Source organism: Rattus norvegicus, chromosome 4, assembly GCF_021556685.1.
Source record: "Rattus norvegicus strain SHRSP/BbbUtx chromosome 4, alternate assembly SHRSP_T2T, whole genome shotgun sequence".
In the NCBI taxonomy this organism is placed as follows: Eukaryota; Metazoa; Chordata; class Mammalia; order Rodentia; family Muridae; genus Rattus; species Rattus norvegicus.
This window is the reverse complement of record NC_141537.1, coordinates 172557561-172572730: the sequence shown is the minus strand read 5'-3', so window position 1 is coordinate 172572730 and position 15170 is coordinate 172557561. Positions and strand designations below refer to the sequence as shown.

Here is a 15170-nt window from a genome sequence, read left to right as displayed (position 1 = left end):
CTATGAAAGCTTTGGTTTAAGCATGGCTGTACATTTTCTTAGTTATTAAAAGTATATTATGGGGTGCTTGAGAAGATGGCTCAGCTGGTGAAGTGCTTGCCTAACAAGCATGAGACTTTGAGTTTGGGTTTCTCCAATCCACGTATAAAACTGGCTGTGGCAGCATGAGCCTACAATCCTGGCACACGATGGGATCTCACAAGCTAGCTTGGCCTACCTGGTGATCTGACATGCCAATGAGAGATCCTGCCTCAAACAATGGGTGGAGCTTACGAGGACCATTAGAGTTGTTCTTTGACCTCTACATGTGTGCTATGTATGCACACTCATACAGGCCTATGCATAGATATACACAGATACATTGTGTCACACTCAAACTGACATATAGGGACACACATGGCACAAATACATTGTGTCACATCTTTAGGTATAACATTGTGTGACACTCAAACCAACATGCAGATAGACATATAAGGACACAGATGACACAAATACATTGTGTCACACCTTTAGTTGTAATTCATGAGAACATAAACATTGCTAAAGATTGTATCTAAATAATTTCAAGTCCCAATTACTACTATCCTTGTTTTCATAAAGCAAAACAAAACAAAAAAGCCCAAAGCTTTCCCCAGTAATGTCCTTTTAGTTCATATAGTTGACAATTTTGTGGAATTTGCCTGGTCACATAGTATAGTATGCATTGGATTGAGCAGTGATCTGCAGTAATCAACACAAAGCCAGTGTTGGGGTGGGAAAACTGTCCCACCACTCCGTCTCACCACCCCCAAGACTCAGTGTATGCTCTTCAGTAACTCCGAGCCTGGGTTCCTGGAATCCATCCCCTCTTACTTCTGTCTATCCTCAGTTGACCTGGAAGTGCAGGCGCTGAATGCTGTCTTTGGGTTTCCCGATGGCCACTGTGTGAAGGTCATTGACTGCTAGGCTATCTGTCCTTTATGATCATGTGTGTTCTTGGCCTTTATCATATCGCCCACCCCTGCCTCAAAGTCTGTCATTCATAACCATAATTGAGCTCTTTCTTAAGGTCTGCTGACCATAATGGTTGGATTTCTCTTGGTCTTACCTCCCATGATTATGTATAATGTTCTGGGCTCTTGCTTTTTCTTACTGTGCCTTAAGTTGTGTTTATTTTAATATATGCTCATGCATGTTCATGCATGTTCATGTGTGCTCTCGTGTGTTGCTCCTTCCACGTTGACTGACTTTCAGCAGCTCAGCTCACTCTCAGTTGCTATGATGGGTTGGTCATAGGTGGTTTGCTCTGGTTTCCTGTGTTGCCTTGCAGTACATAGATAAAATGGAGCACTACTCGGAATGATGCACCTGTGAGTCGCTGCATAGCACGCATTTTCCTTCTCTTTCACAGTGGATATTTGAGGACTCATCTAAAGAAGCACAGGGTGGCTCTCTGAGTTATGGCCAAAGCAACTGAGGCTGCAGTTGAGGGTTGCCTCAGAGCTTGTTGTATGGCCCCTCAGGCCTCTTTCCACAGAGGAATTGAGAAGTCACTTGTGCTCTGTAAGCACTGATATGGCTCTGATTCACAGAACATTTCTATGAATTCATAGTAGGCAGAAATAGTTACACTAGAATGCTGGTATGGGGAAAGAGGGCTTATCCTCACATGACTGGCATTGTGGATTTGTTCCTGTGACAAAATACCAAGAGATACAGCTTAAGGAAGGAAGGCTCCATTTTGTCTCATAGTTTGAGGAGGGTACAGTCTGTCTCAACTAGGCAAGCATGTGGGTGAGAGAGGCTCTGTCTGAGGCAGCAGAAGTTATTGACTTGACCAAGGTCCATAACTCATAAAGGACAGGGCTGGTCCTGAGTCAGGTGTTGCCTGCGCTGAGATGTCAGTGGGCCCTTAGGGTGCTGTGTGGGTTATATATTAATAACTTCTGCATCATCATATTCTGTGCACTGTGTGGGTTATATATTAATCAGTTCTCCATTACCATACCCCATGCCCTTGGTGGCCTCGCTGACCTCATTAGGTGGAGCAAGAACTGAGACTGGTCCTGACACCCAGTCTTGAGTTTTCCCAGAGGCTTAGAAGCAAAAAAGTAAAAAATATTTTTTTTTTCAGAGTTTGGAAGTGGTGGTGAATGAAACTCTAAGCAGGAAGAAAGTGTTGGGGCTGTAGAGGTGGGAGAGGGTGGGTTTACAAGCACCACCTGGAGAGTGAGAGGCAAGAGTCTGCAGGACAGCAGAAAGCCTGACAGAATGACAGTACCCACTGCTATGTAGACCATGGCAGGAGGACCCGAGGGCCCTCACATAAGCTGTCTGTGCTGTAAGTCTGGATTAATATTAGACTCAAAATCAGAGGGGAAAGCAGGAAGATGTGGATGATGTGGGAGAGCCATCCAGGGCTTCATGTCATGTGTCCCACAGACAGTTATGCTCCTAGAAGGTTATGGTGGGACTGAATGTTTCTGTCATCGAGTCCCAGTATACCCTGGGGCTCATGCTGTGGTGACAGTGGTGTGAGCAAGCCTGGCGCACTGCCAGTCATATGAAAGCACAGGACAGCTAGGTGGCTGGTGCTCTCCCATAATGCTACCGTGGATGAAGCTGAGGCAGGAGGATTGCCAAAGATTAGAGGCCAGCCTGGGCTAACTAGCCAGCCTCTGTCTCAAAAAAAAATAAATAAAAACAAAAACAAACAAATAGTACTGTGTAGGTGTTGGGCTACAAAGCAGGACGCTTGTTATTAAATGACCAGGGACTGCACTCTGCATCTGTAGTATGTGCCTCTCAGCTTACTGCGGAGGGCACAGCTTCTCTTTATGTGTGTATAAAAAGTGTGAACAGTAAGGCAGCTTCAGGCAGGTCCTCAGGAGGCAGATAGTCCCATGCCTGTTGCCATCCATCAAGGCATTTAAGGGGACAAGACGTAAAGGACAAAGAGAGTGAAATGATATTGGCGCTTCACCCCTCCCTCAGCGTTTTTCGTAAAGAAGATATTCGTTCAAAAATCACACACACACACACACACACACACACACACACACACACACACACACACGGGCAAAGCTCATAGCACATGGCTACAAAGAAACCTTTTTATCAAGCTGTACAATGTGTTCTAGGGTAAATGCTAGTACAAAAGAGTGGGGGGAAAAACCTAAAAGGTTTTTGAAATAGGAAGTTACAGAGATTAGTTTATTATTAAAATTTTTATTTTTTTCATGGTTGGAGAGATGGCGCAACAAAACTAAGAGCTTTCACTGATCTTACCTAGGATGGCAGGCAACCCTATTGCTCCAGTTCCAGGGTCCTGATGCCCCCCTCTGCTGACCTCCTGGGCACTCTGGTTCACATATGTACATGCAGACAGTCACCTATCCAACAAACGAATGAATGAGTGAATGAATGAGTGAATGAATGAGTGAGTAAATGAGTGAATGAATGAGTGAGTAAATGAGTGAATGAATGCAGTGCAGCCTAGTATGGTGTTCGGAGGCGTGTGCTGCTCTACCTTGGTATATTTCCTCTTCATTTACTGTCCGTTTTGTTTGACATCTTAAGTAGGTTACTAAACATCAGTTGCTCTCCCAGAGACCCGAGTTTAAGTCCCAGCACCCACCCGGCAGCTAACCACACCGTGTAACCCTAATTCTAGGGACCCTCCACTCTCTTCTGTACTCTGTGTGTTCCAGTCCCACACACGGTAGACAGATTCGCATGCAGGCCTGCACCCGTGCGTACAAAATAAAATCAATTTAAAAGGGTAAAATAAAGAAAATATTCCAGCTCAGTCAAAAGTAAGGAGATGCATGTTTACTTTTGAAAAGCAGATATGAAAAAAATGTATCGCCTACCTGTGAAGTGTAAGAAGGCGGACGGATATTGCTTGTTGCTTAAAAAGGAGAGGCCCTGGTCAGGGAGGAGCTTTCGAAGGGTTGGACTTTTAAGCCAACCCTCGGGAATTAGGGAGACAGAGCTGAGGTGGGCAGGGCGGAGAGTTCTCAAGGAGACCAGGTATGGCCGAGGAGATACCACAGCGACCTTCATTGTGCCCCTCACGTCACAGGAGTTGCACTTGTGTTTTTTATTGTCTCTGCTGCGAAGGAGTAAACTTCCGTCATGGCTTAGTGAAAGAGCAGGAATAGGTGGGCATTTTCTGGGGTGTTGGCTGGTGTGACCCTGAATACAGAGGTTGATCAGAAAGTATCGCTCCCCTCCTTGGAAGCCAGACTCGTTCTTTACCTGAGATGACAGCTTCAGATTCGTGGGGCGCTTGCAGTAACGTCCTCCACCCTTGTCACTTTTCTAAGTGTCTTGAGCAGAGTTTGACCCGGAGACCCAAGTCTTAGAAAAGGCAGGAAGCCAAGTGCAGGGTGATCCGGGCTGCTCTGGATCTGCCCCAAGTCGGAACGGAGTCAGTATTACTGCATTGTCAGGAAGAAATGGAGACAGGATGAGTGTGGCCGGCCACTCTGTTAATTAACCAGATGCCAGAGGAGGGGGCTGTCACTAGAACCCATCAGCCTGGGCCCCCTGGCTGCACCCTGACAACCAGACTGCCACCAGCAATGGTGAGCAGGGTGAGAGGTACTTAACAGCTAAAATGCAGTTCTCAGAAGTGCTTCTCTGTTCAAAAGTAAGCGGAAGGAGCCAAGTTAAGACATTTTTATCACGTTTGTCAAGGACAAGAGAGTCTGGTGTGTCCCCAATCTGTGCAATGAGATTGATCGTGGCAGCCATGGGAGGGACTGTTTTAAAAGACAGTTGCCACAAAATAGATGTTAAATGCAGATTGGCAAAATTAAGGAAGAAGAAATGGGGGTTAATTTAGAAGAAAAGGCAAAGCAACTTGAGACAAAAGGAAAGAAAATATATTCTCGGTATTTCTTTTATTCAGTTTATTTATTCATTTATTTGTTTGTTTGTTTATTTTTGAGACAGGCTTGAACTGTGTGTACCTCAAGCTGGACTTGAAGTCACAATCCTTCTGACACAGCCTTCTGAGTACTGGGATTGCAGGTGTGCAACCGCCCATATACAGTGTCACTGTTATTCTTGTGTGTGTGCGATAGAAACGTGTTTGTGTGTACACGTGTGTGTATGCATGTGGACCACAGGAAGAGGTCAACCTCTGAGGTAGGGTCTCACTGAACTCGGAGCTCGTCCATTTGGTCAGGCTGCATGGCCAGTGAACTCAGGAACCTCCCCTGCCTCTACTCACCCCTTAAACTACAGTACAGGCATACCCAGCCACACCCAGCTCTTACCTGGGTGCTGGGGATCTGAACTCACATCCTCACGCTTGAACAGCAAGGATGTAACTGGCTTGACCATCTCCCCATCTCTGTCACCAGATGCTTAGAGGGTGGTTAACAATCAGTTTGTCGTTATGGAAACAGCATAGGGCTTGCTTTAGTTGCTTTTGTGTTTTAAAATAATACATAGGGTAGAGTGTAGATGCTCCCCACCGAAATGAAAGAATCCGATAAAATCATCTCAAAATTAGTGAACTCTGAGCACCCGAAACAATCTCCCACCCCCACTCCGGAGATACCCCCAGGGATATTTTCTTCTTCTTTTTTTTTTTTCTTTTCTTTTTTTTCGGAGTTGGGGACCGAACCCAGGGCCTTGGGCTTGCTAGGCAAGCGCTCTACCACTGAGCTCAATCCCCAACCCCAGATATTTTCTTAAACTCTAATAATAAACAGGTAGTTGTCGTTGGACTTAACATTTCCAGAGCTGTTCCCCAGATGTTCCACAAGGCCCCTCAGGATCTGCCATTAGGCGTCCCTTCCTCCTTTTCTTCTCTTTGTACCAGTTGCTGTGAGAGGCACACTGAATAAATGTTTGGGACCTGCTCCGGGACTGCCCACATCCACGCCAGTGGGCCCCCTGCGGTGCCAACCTACTTCCTGTAGGATATGCTCTGACAGCTGCTTCTGGGAGGACAGGTCCATAGGATGTTGCTGGTCACAATGACAGCGTTGCTAACCTGTGTTCCACTTACCTGTCTGCCTTGCTAGCCCGGATGTTCCTGCAGGCAGCACGTCTGCTCTGTATGTCTTCATGCAGGGCACGTCTTGTAGGCCATACATTTCCCCTAAATGAGGTGGCTTTGGGTGCCACATCATAGTAGGTTTTCCTCTGTAAAATAAGCTTTCCCTGCGTAAGCTGCTATTTTCTTTCACGTTCCTAGCAGGATTTAGCTGCTGGGTGTAGTTGAGAATGTTAAACAGCCATTTTTTTTTCTTTTCCAGTAGCTCACTACTGCATCTGTCAGAAGCATATTTCTTCTGTTTCTGGGGACACTGGCTTCTTAGGCATTTGAACCCCCAGAGTCTCACTATTCTGGTGAAATTATCTGATAATTCTTACATGTTTATGGTATAATACGTTATTGCTCTCGGGAGCATTTATGGCTTAATAGCGGTTTCCGAGGAACACAAATGTTTTAACTTGAAAGGATGAATTCATTTCCATAAGTACACTTGCATCCCCTGTGCAGCTTGGGTAATAGATATGTTTTAAGGAAGCAGGGTGACACTGTTGGCCCTAGAATCACACCAGGCCTGGTGGCTGCCAAGTGTACTTTACATATTTAGTACCCCCGACTGGGAAGTCGTTTTTTTCTCCGAAGTGGATAAATTTGTGCCCATGACATTGCCTGCTCTGCATTCTTCTAAAGTCACAGTGCCGTGGTGTATTTCGGAGCACGTGTCATTCTGCCTTACCTCCTCGCAAGTGCTCACTTATTCGGTACTAGAACACATAACCATATAACGCTTAAGCTAACTCTGGAGAACTGGTTACAGATAGCACGGGCTTCTCGGCAGCTGACTTGTGTGTAAGAGGATAGTCTTCTTGCGGAAAGTGAAATTCTAGAGCCCTCAGATGTCTGAACTCTTTCCAGGATGGATTACTCCAGAGGAAACAAACAGCATGGTCCGGTATAACTGCTTGTTATTCGGAAGATGGAAATGTTATGTGTAGTTTTCTTCCCCAAGGGCCCTGTGGAGGACAGGATCCTGCTAGTGTTTTTAATAAATCTGTGCGGCATTGCCAATATGTGGAGCTCACAAACAAGAGAGGCTGATCTCCATCTGGCTGAGCAATGAAACCAGAAGGACTCAATTCCACTGACAGAGAAGTCACACAGGGATGTTTAGACAAATGTATGAAAGAGACACATGGATCTAGATGTGTGTGTATGTCTGTGTGTGTGTTTGTATGTGTTTATGTGTGTGTGTATGTCTGTGTATGTCTGTGTGTATGTGTTGATGTGTATATATCCGTGTTTATGTGTGTGTATGTCTCTGTGTGTTTGTGTGTGTTTATGTGTGTGTGTTTATGTGTACGTGTATGTCTGTATGTGTTTATGTGTCTGTGTTTATGTGTGTGTGTACGTGTATGTCTGTATGTGTTTATGTGTGTGTGTTTATGTGTTTGTGTATGTGTGTCTGTGTTTGTGTGTGTGTGTGTGTGTGTGTGTGTGTGTGTGTGTGCGCGCGAGTGTTAGAAGGGGGAATATCCTCTTAACATCTTACCTATCCTAAAAGGCGAGGCTCATAGACCAGGTCAGACTTGGAGACCCAGGGCTTGGCGTTTGCATTTATCTGTCTTTGTTGAAGTCTTTAACTGTGTTCAACCTTGGTGATGGTGGATGAGGTATTTCTTTACCATGTGCCTCAGCTTCCTGTAAATAGAGATAATGGCACTTGCCTCTTTAGAAGATTTCTGATTACCAACCGTATTGAAACATGCAAAGATTTTATAGCCCCGTTTGGCACACCCGTGGGTTTCATACCTGTTATTGTGGTTTCTGCAAATGTTTTTTAAGCGTTAGTGTTACACAGTTGATTCAGAGAGGAGAAAACAGATACTTAGAAGATAAAGGCAGATGTTTTGGGGGCCTGAGGAGATAGCTCATTTGGCAAAGAGCTTGCAGGGATCTCAGTCTGATGCCAAGAAGCCATGTTAAAACAAGCTGGGCATGGTGTGTGCTTCTAATCCCAGCGCTGGGGAGGTAGGGATAGGTGAGTCCCTGAAGCTTGTTGGCTGGTCTATAGCTCAGACTACTTAATGAACACCAGGCCTGCTGAAAACCTGCTTTCCCTTCACACAGATGTAAAGACACGGACAGACAGACAGACAGACAGACATGTATATACACACATTCACACACACACACACACACACACACACACACACACCTACCACAACAAAAGATTAAATTTTTTGGAATCAACTGCATTTTTAATTTTGGTGGTAAAAACTATACGTTTTTTTCTTTACCATGAGAAATTACGTTATAAAGAGGGAAGCGTGTGAAGGCCGGCCCGGTGCTGTGCTTTCTGTCGTATCCTTGCCATATGCGTTTGGCTGAATGTCTTCACCCTCAGGACCAGGTATTGCCTGTTTACAGAACGCACTCTGCTTTGAACACTAGTCTTGGGGAGTTCATGTGTTTTGGGCGGTTTTGTGTTAGGCTCTCTGTTGTCTACTCAGAACTGGACTGGGACGGTGCTGGTGTGCAGATTCTCGTCCAAGAAAAGCACTGGGCGTTCCAGGAAGTGGGTGAGTGAGTCAGTGGACGGCACTTTTCCTCTGAGTCAGTCTTGGACTTGCTGGAAACAGGCTGACTTTCACCCAGAGTTCTGCTTTTCCAAGCGAATGTTCCATCAGGCTTGACCTCGTACCATGCCGACAGCAGGCTTTGTGACTGTGTGCGCTCGCACAGAGTGTGTTAGTGAGTGTGGCCCAGAGAGAGCTCTTTTTAAAAAAAGATCTCAACTCAGTCCTGCACCCTTAAACTAGTTTCCCCTCCATAACACTTTTGCTTCAAGGGAGGGTGGGGGATGGGGGACAGGAGGTGAATCAGATGCTAGTGTAAAATTTGGAGGAAAATTGGTAAGCAGCATTTATTTTGGCCAACCCCCCCATACACACACACACACACACACACACACACACACACAAATCTTTTGAGTTTCCACATGCATCTCTAACATTCTGATAGCGTGGGGATTATTTTTCTAAAGACTGTGTGTACCAGTCTAACCACATGGTAGCCTTGTATAGAAGAGGATCATGGAGAGTGGTTCTTTACTGCAACATTTAAAAAAAAAAAACACCTGCTAACTTCATGCTGTATGGTTACTGAGTGAGAGAACGAGGTACGCTCCAAGGTCTGGCTGAGGAGAAGGTTTTATTGTGGATATGAAGGAGAACAATTAGATGTTCTCACTGTTGACTTCCCTGGGGAAATCTTCAAAGGAGGGACGGAGGCAGGTGGAGAGATAGCGCAGCTGTTAGTAAGCAGTTCCTTCACTTCTGGAAGATCTGAGTTTGGTCCCCAGCACCCACACTGGGCAGCTCACAATGGCCTGTAACTCCAACTCCAGAAGATACAAAGCTCTCTGGAGCTTGCCGTGTAGACCAGGCTGACCCTGAGCTCAGAGTGATGTGCCTGCCTCTGCCTCCCAAGTGCTGGGTTAAAGGTGCGCTCCAGCATGCCCCGCCCTGGTCTCCCAGCACTGTCCCAGGAAAGAGCAATAGGACCAGAGCCACGTTTCTCTTCTAAGAGTAAACTGCTGTAGTGTGAGCCCTTGTAAGGTCTACAAAGCCCACCAGATAGGCACAGGGCTCTGTAGGTCGGGGTGTGTCTGCCCTTTTTGTTTACACTAGTAGACTGATAATTTTTCCTTTTCTAGTTTTTTAATCTCAAGCACTTGGGCTTGGGTTAGCTGACAGCATTGGCTTTTCTTTCTGGTGCAGTCACTGTAGGCTTTTCCAGTTTCCTCCCAGGCAGGGACCATGCTGGCTGCTGGCAGCCCTGGGCTTCTCTGAGGTTTCAACAGTTGCTTCTGAGATTAAGCACCATTCTTATAAACCACACCCCCCGTATCTTATAAAAATTCGAATGCTGGTTTGTTTCCTAGAAAAATTTCCACTTTATCATCTTGGAGTAGAATGGCTCAGCCCTTGACTGAGCAGAAAGTTCCCAGCTAAGGGCTTTGAGAAGGGATTCTCAGCTCTAGGAGGGAAGGTTTTTACAAAACAAAAGACAGAATCTCCAGCAGCCACACCCTTTGTGTTATGGTCAAGATTTGTGGGACCCAAGAGAAGAACGCATCTTTCTGTTTCCTCCCTCACTCCAAAGACAAGTGGTCGTACATACACACCTTCTAGACCATGTTTTACGCCACTCTACTGGCGGTGACCTGTGCAGGTAAACTTACGAGCTCCAAGCAGACCACTAGGCTAGCCTGTGGCTTTTGCCAAGTCTAAGGAAGTGTAAGGCTGCATGGCACCTTTACAAAGGGACTGTCCCGTTAGATCAGTACTACCTGGAAGTCTGTGAGTGTATGTGACACATCCAAGAGCAGAGATGGGAACACACTGAAAAACCAGCGATCGTATTGGCCTCCTCATCCCACATTCTTTCTAACCCCAGTGCAACCCTACATCACACGGATGTCTGAAATGTCCCCTGTGAAGGACCAGCAAGCAGGGTTCTGCCAGGATGACACTTGTCACCGGACAGTGAGGAGAGCTGGAGGGGGAGAGGGTATAATGGCAGGGGGGTGTTAGTTACTCCTGAGCCACGGTGGGATGACTGGGGTGTCCCACTGAAACTACTCAAGGAAAGGTTTATGTTGGCTCAGAGTTTCAAAAGTTTTCTGTTCCCACAGGGAAGGCCTGCAGGAACAATTCAGTGTGGGAGTCTGTGGGCCAGACAGCAGAGAGAAAGGCTAGAACCAGAGAGAAAGGCTAGAACCAGGACTAACAGCTTTCAGCTGCATGCCCTTAGACACCTCCTCCTGCCTTCCTGCTAGGCTTCGCCTCCTAGCAGTTCCACAGCATGCTTGTAAGCATGCGTGTGCACGAGCACGCACAGGCACGCACACACACACATATACACACATACACATGCACATACATACGCACACACAAATACATACACATGTGTACAAACATATATACACACATATAAATACATATACATATGTACACATACATACAAATATACACGTATAAATATGTACATAATACACCCATACACACATGTATGCAGCACCCTCAAATTTGGGAGAAGTGTTAAAAATGTAATTTAGTCTACTAATTCATGGAAGTAATGTTCAAAGGAGCAGTTTGGGGAACTACGGCTCTGTGGCCATTTTACCTCATTTAGCTACTGTCGCAAACATTTTAAATAACATATATTGTTCAGAATCATTCGTTTGCCCCCATGCTTTGTCAAACGGGCCACTGGAAAGCCGGCAGTAAAAGCCAAGGCGAGGTCACGATGGCACTGTGCCCTTTCAGGACTCTTGCTCTTGCGAAATCCTAGGCCCTACGTTCCTCATCCTGAACCACACCTACCTTCATCTGAATCCTCTTTCCAGCGTCCTCAGTGTCCCTTACCCCTGTGACATAAACTTACGTAACCCAGAGCTCTGCTTTACTGATTAGCAGTCAAGCTAGGTCATCAGACCCTTTGTAGGACATCTGTGGAATCTGTGTGTAATAAATGTATCAAACTGTTTCATTCCTCTATGTGGCAGACTGGTGGAGTTTATTCCACTTCTTGTACTTAGTAGTAACTCTAGGCCCCATGGGGCTTCTTACTAAACGCCTGATTTCCCTTCTGAGTCCACCAGGGATGTTCCTACTTCATGGTGTTACTGTGATTGTGACTGATGATCACACAAGTGAAGGACCCTCCTCCTCCTCCTCCTCCTCCTCCTCTACCTCCTCCTTCTCCTCCTCTACCTCCTCCTCCTCCTCCTCTACCTCCTCCTCCTCCTCCTCCTCCTCTACCTCCTCCTCCTCCTCTACCTCCTCCTCCTCCTCCTCTACCTCCTCCTCCTCTTCCTCCTCCTCCTCTACCTCCTCCTCCTCCTCTACCTCCTCCTCCTCCTCTACCTCCTCCTCCTCCTCCTCCTCTACCTCCTCCTCCTCCTCCTCCTCCTCTACCTCCTCCTCCTCCTCTACCTCCTCCTCCTCCTCTACCTCCTCCTCCTCTACCTCCTCTACCTCCTCCTCCTCCTCTTCCTCTACCTCCTCCTCTACCTCCTCCTCCTCCTCCTCCTCCTCTACCTCCTCCTCCTCTACCTCCTCCTCCTCTACCTCCTCCTCCTCTTCCTCCTCCTCCTTCTCTGTGTTACTTTGGTTTGCAACACTGGCAAAGTTTAGTCCCCTTGGTGTATAGATTTTACAAACTCATTTGGCTGAAAATTGGGACAGTTTTCTTACTACCCAGTTCATTTAGCAGAGACCTGGAATTAATTTAGAAGGACTTCTGTTTAGAAAAGTTGGCAACTTGAAATTCTTTGTAAAAAAAACGACTTATTGCTTTTTAAGTATATCTTTCGTTTTAATTGCGTATGTATATGTATGTATCTAGGTTGGTGTGTAACGCATGTGTACGGGTGCCCACAGAGGTCAGAGAGGGCATCGCATCTCCTGGAGTTGGAGTTACTGATGGTTGTGAGGCACCATGTGGGAACTGGGAATTAAGCCCAGGTCCTCTGCAAGTGCAGTCAGTGCTCCCAACTGCTGAGTCTTGTCTCCAGCCCTGATGTCTTAGTCTTAGATTCCTCATTTCATCTATAATCCTATGCATTTCTTTTCAAGTTTTTCATTCTTTGCTTTTTCCCAGTAGCTTAGGGATGGGAATTATAGACATGGAGAGAAAGAAGGACTTGCCTGGAGATACTTCCCAGGTTCCCTCTTCCTGCCGGCCTCCCATAGCCTGCTTACCACAGATCCGCCTGCACCCCACGGACACCCACGGTGTGACCTGGGAGCCTTTCCTCTCGCTGATCCAAACACTTTCATTTTGCATCTTTTAAAGGACTACAGAGTGTTGCAGTTTTGCTCTGTTAATTCCTGGTGCTCAGGTTTAAGAATGTAATTTCTGGCAAATATTTCTTGAGAGCTTATGAATTGACAGTAGCTTCAGGGTAGACGAGCTGCCATGAAAAACAGTCCCGTTTCTGCCTGGGGAGAACAGGAGCTTGATTGTCTCCGGTTTCCTGATCCATCACACCCAGGCGCTTAAAGCTGGTGCACTCAACGTTAGCATTTCACATCTTACAGTAGCTGTTTTGTGTGATTTTCCATCTCTGTTTGCCTTCCTCCGGTTCCTTATTTTCAGACAAACACCTGAAATCGTTAACAGTGTTCTTGATCTTAATTTCGCATACGTTTCTTTAACGGCAGAATTTCATTTTTTCGTACACCCGCCGAGAAGCACCAGACACATAACAGATGTATAGGTCCTGAATATGAAATGTGGAGATTCTGAAGTAGCTTTATCAGAATTATGGTCTTGGCTTCCTATATTCTTCAAAGAGCATAAACAGGTGTGAGTCGCTATGCATGTATATGCCCTTGTCGAGGGCGGCTTTCATAATGTTTTTCTTCTAAGAGAGTAAAGCCATTTGCATAGTCTGCGTTAGTTTATGTTAGTTTATGTTAGTTTATGCCGCTCTCCTGCCAGATTTTAAGTTTCTCGAAGATAGGAACTGTACTAGCGAATTTTTTCGTAACTGTGACATAGAACCTAAGAGAATCAATTTATAAGCAAGAAAGGATGTCCTTGGTGTTTAGGTACATGATAAGTTGTCCCTGGTTCCTTTGGACCTGTGGTTCCTGCATTAGTTAGGTTTTGCATTGCTGTGACCAAAACGACTTAAGCTTGGAAGGATTTATTTTGGGTTACAGTTCGAAGGTGTTACCATCATGTGAGGATGGGAAGCAGGAGTGCGAGGCAGCTGGTCACGTTGCATCTGCCCTCAGGACGCAGAGAGGAGACCATGCTTGTTCATAGCTCACTCTCACCTTCTCATTTAGTGAGGGACCATAGTCCATGGAATAGTGCCACCCGGGTTCAGGATGGGTCATTCAGCCTCAGATAAGCCTCTTAGAAATGCCCTCACAAATACAGTGAGAAGCAGGTCTCCCAGGTGATTCTAAATCAAGATTCCCCCACCAAGGTGATGTAGTCCCCAGTGGTTTCCTGGAAGCATGTGGCAGGAGATGACTATTTCCTTGTGTTTTGTTAGGGTTTTACTGCTGTGAAGGGACTCCATGACCGAGGTAACTCTTATAAAGGCAAACATTTCATTGGTGCTGGCTTACAGTTTCCGAGGCTCAGTCCATTGTCATCATGGTAGGAAGCCTGGCAGCATGCAGGCAGACACGGTGCTGGAGAAGCCAAGAGTTCTACACCTTCATTCAGAGGCAGCCAGGAGGAGGCTTTGGATCACACTGGCCAGCCGTGAGCATATATACGAGTCCTCAAAGCGCCCCCTCCACAGTGACACATTTTCTCTAACAAGGCCACACCTCCTCCAATAAAGCCACACCTTCTAATAGTGCTATTCCCCATGGGTCACACATTAAACCACCACACCATGCCAACTGGAAGCAGACGGAGAGAGCAGGTCGCACAATGTCAGGTCATGACCCCAGTGTTCCAGTTTCCTTCTATCGCATCCCCCCTAAAGGTTCTGCTGCCTCCCAGTAGCACCGAAGGCCAGTGGTGGTGTCTGTACACACTGTCCTTAGAGAACACTCACCTATGTCCACAGCAGGAATCATGGCTGCTTTATCTCCTACAGAATAAACGTATAGATCTGCCCTAACCTTCATGGTAGGCATTAGTCTTATTAGCAATTTATGTTTGCATTTAAGCTGATTTAGTAAAAATCTAACGTCCAGATCCTCAGGAATCTTGGCTTTCTACAATGTGAGTGCTCAGCTCCCATGCTGAGTGGTTCTGGTGTGATCGATTCTTCAACTCTGAGCCTGTCATTGTAGTTCACACCAGTAATCAGGGCACTCAGGAGGCTGAGAGAGGAGACTCATTGAGAGTTCAACACCAGCCTAGTGAGCTCTGGGATAGCCTGAGCTACAGAGTGAGACCCTGCCTTCTAAAACGACCACCCCCACCAGCCCACAACAGCATGGGCTGGGGAGAAAGGTCAGTGTTAAGAGCACGTGTTGCTCTTGCAGAGGACCAGAGTTCAGTTCCCAGCAACAACCTCAGGCATCTGTAGAACCCAGTCGGGGACATCTGATGAGTGAATGGGTCAGGGCTTGGGCTGGCTGATGCTGATCAATGCTGGATTAGTGTCGAGTTCTGATTTACGAAGGCCATTTTGATT

General features: G+C 46.3%; 1 protein-coding gene across 10 annotated transcripts in view; it reads left to right on the top strand.

Annotated features, from left to right (window-relative positions):
* Eps8 (EGFR pathway substrate 8, signaling adaptor) overlaps positions 1-15170 on the top strand; it is a 173283-nt gene that overhangs the window by 78532 nt on the left and 79581 nt on the right. For 3 of the 10 annotated variants that reach the window (XM_087657764.1, XM_087657768.1, XM_087657766.1), the window contains one exon: positions 4939-5016. The gene's annotated coding sequence lies outside the window, so the exon portion shown is untranslated. 10 annotated transcript variants of the gene reach the window in all.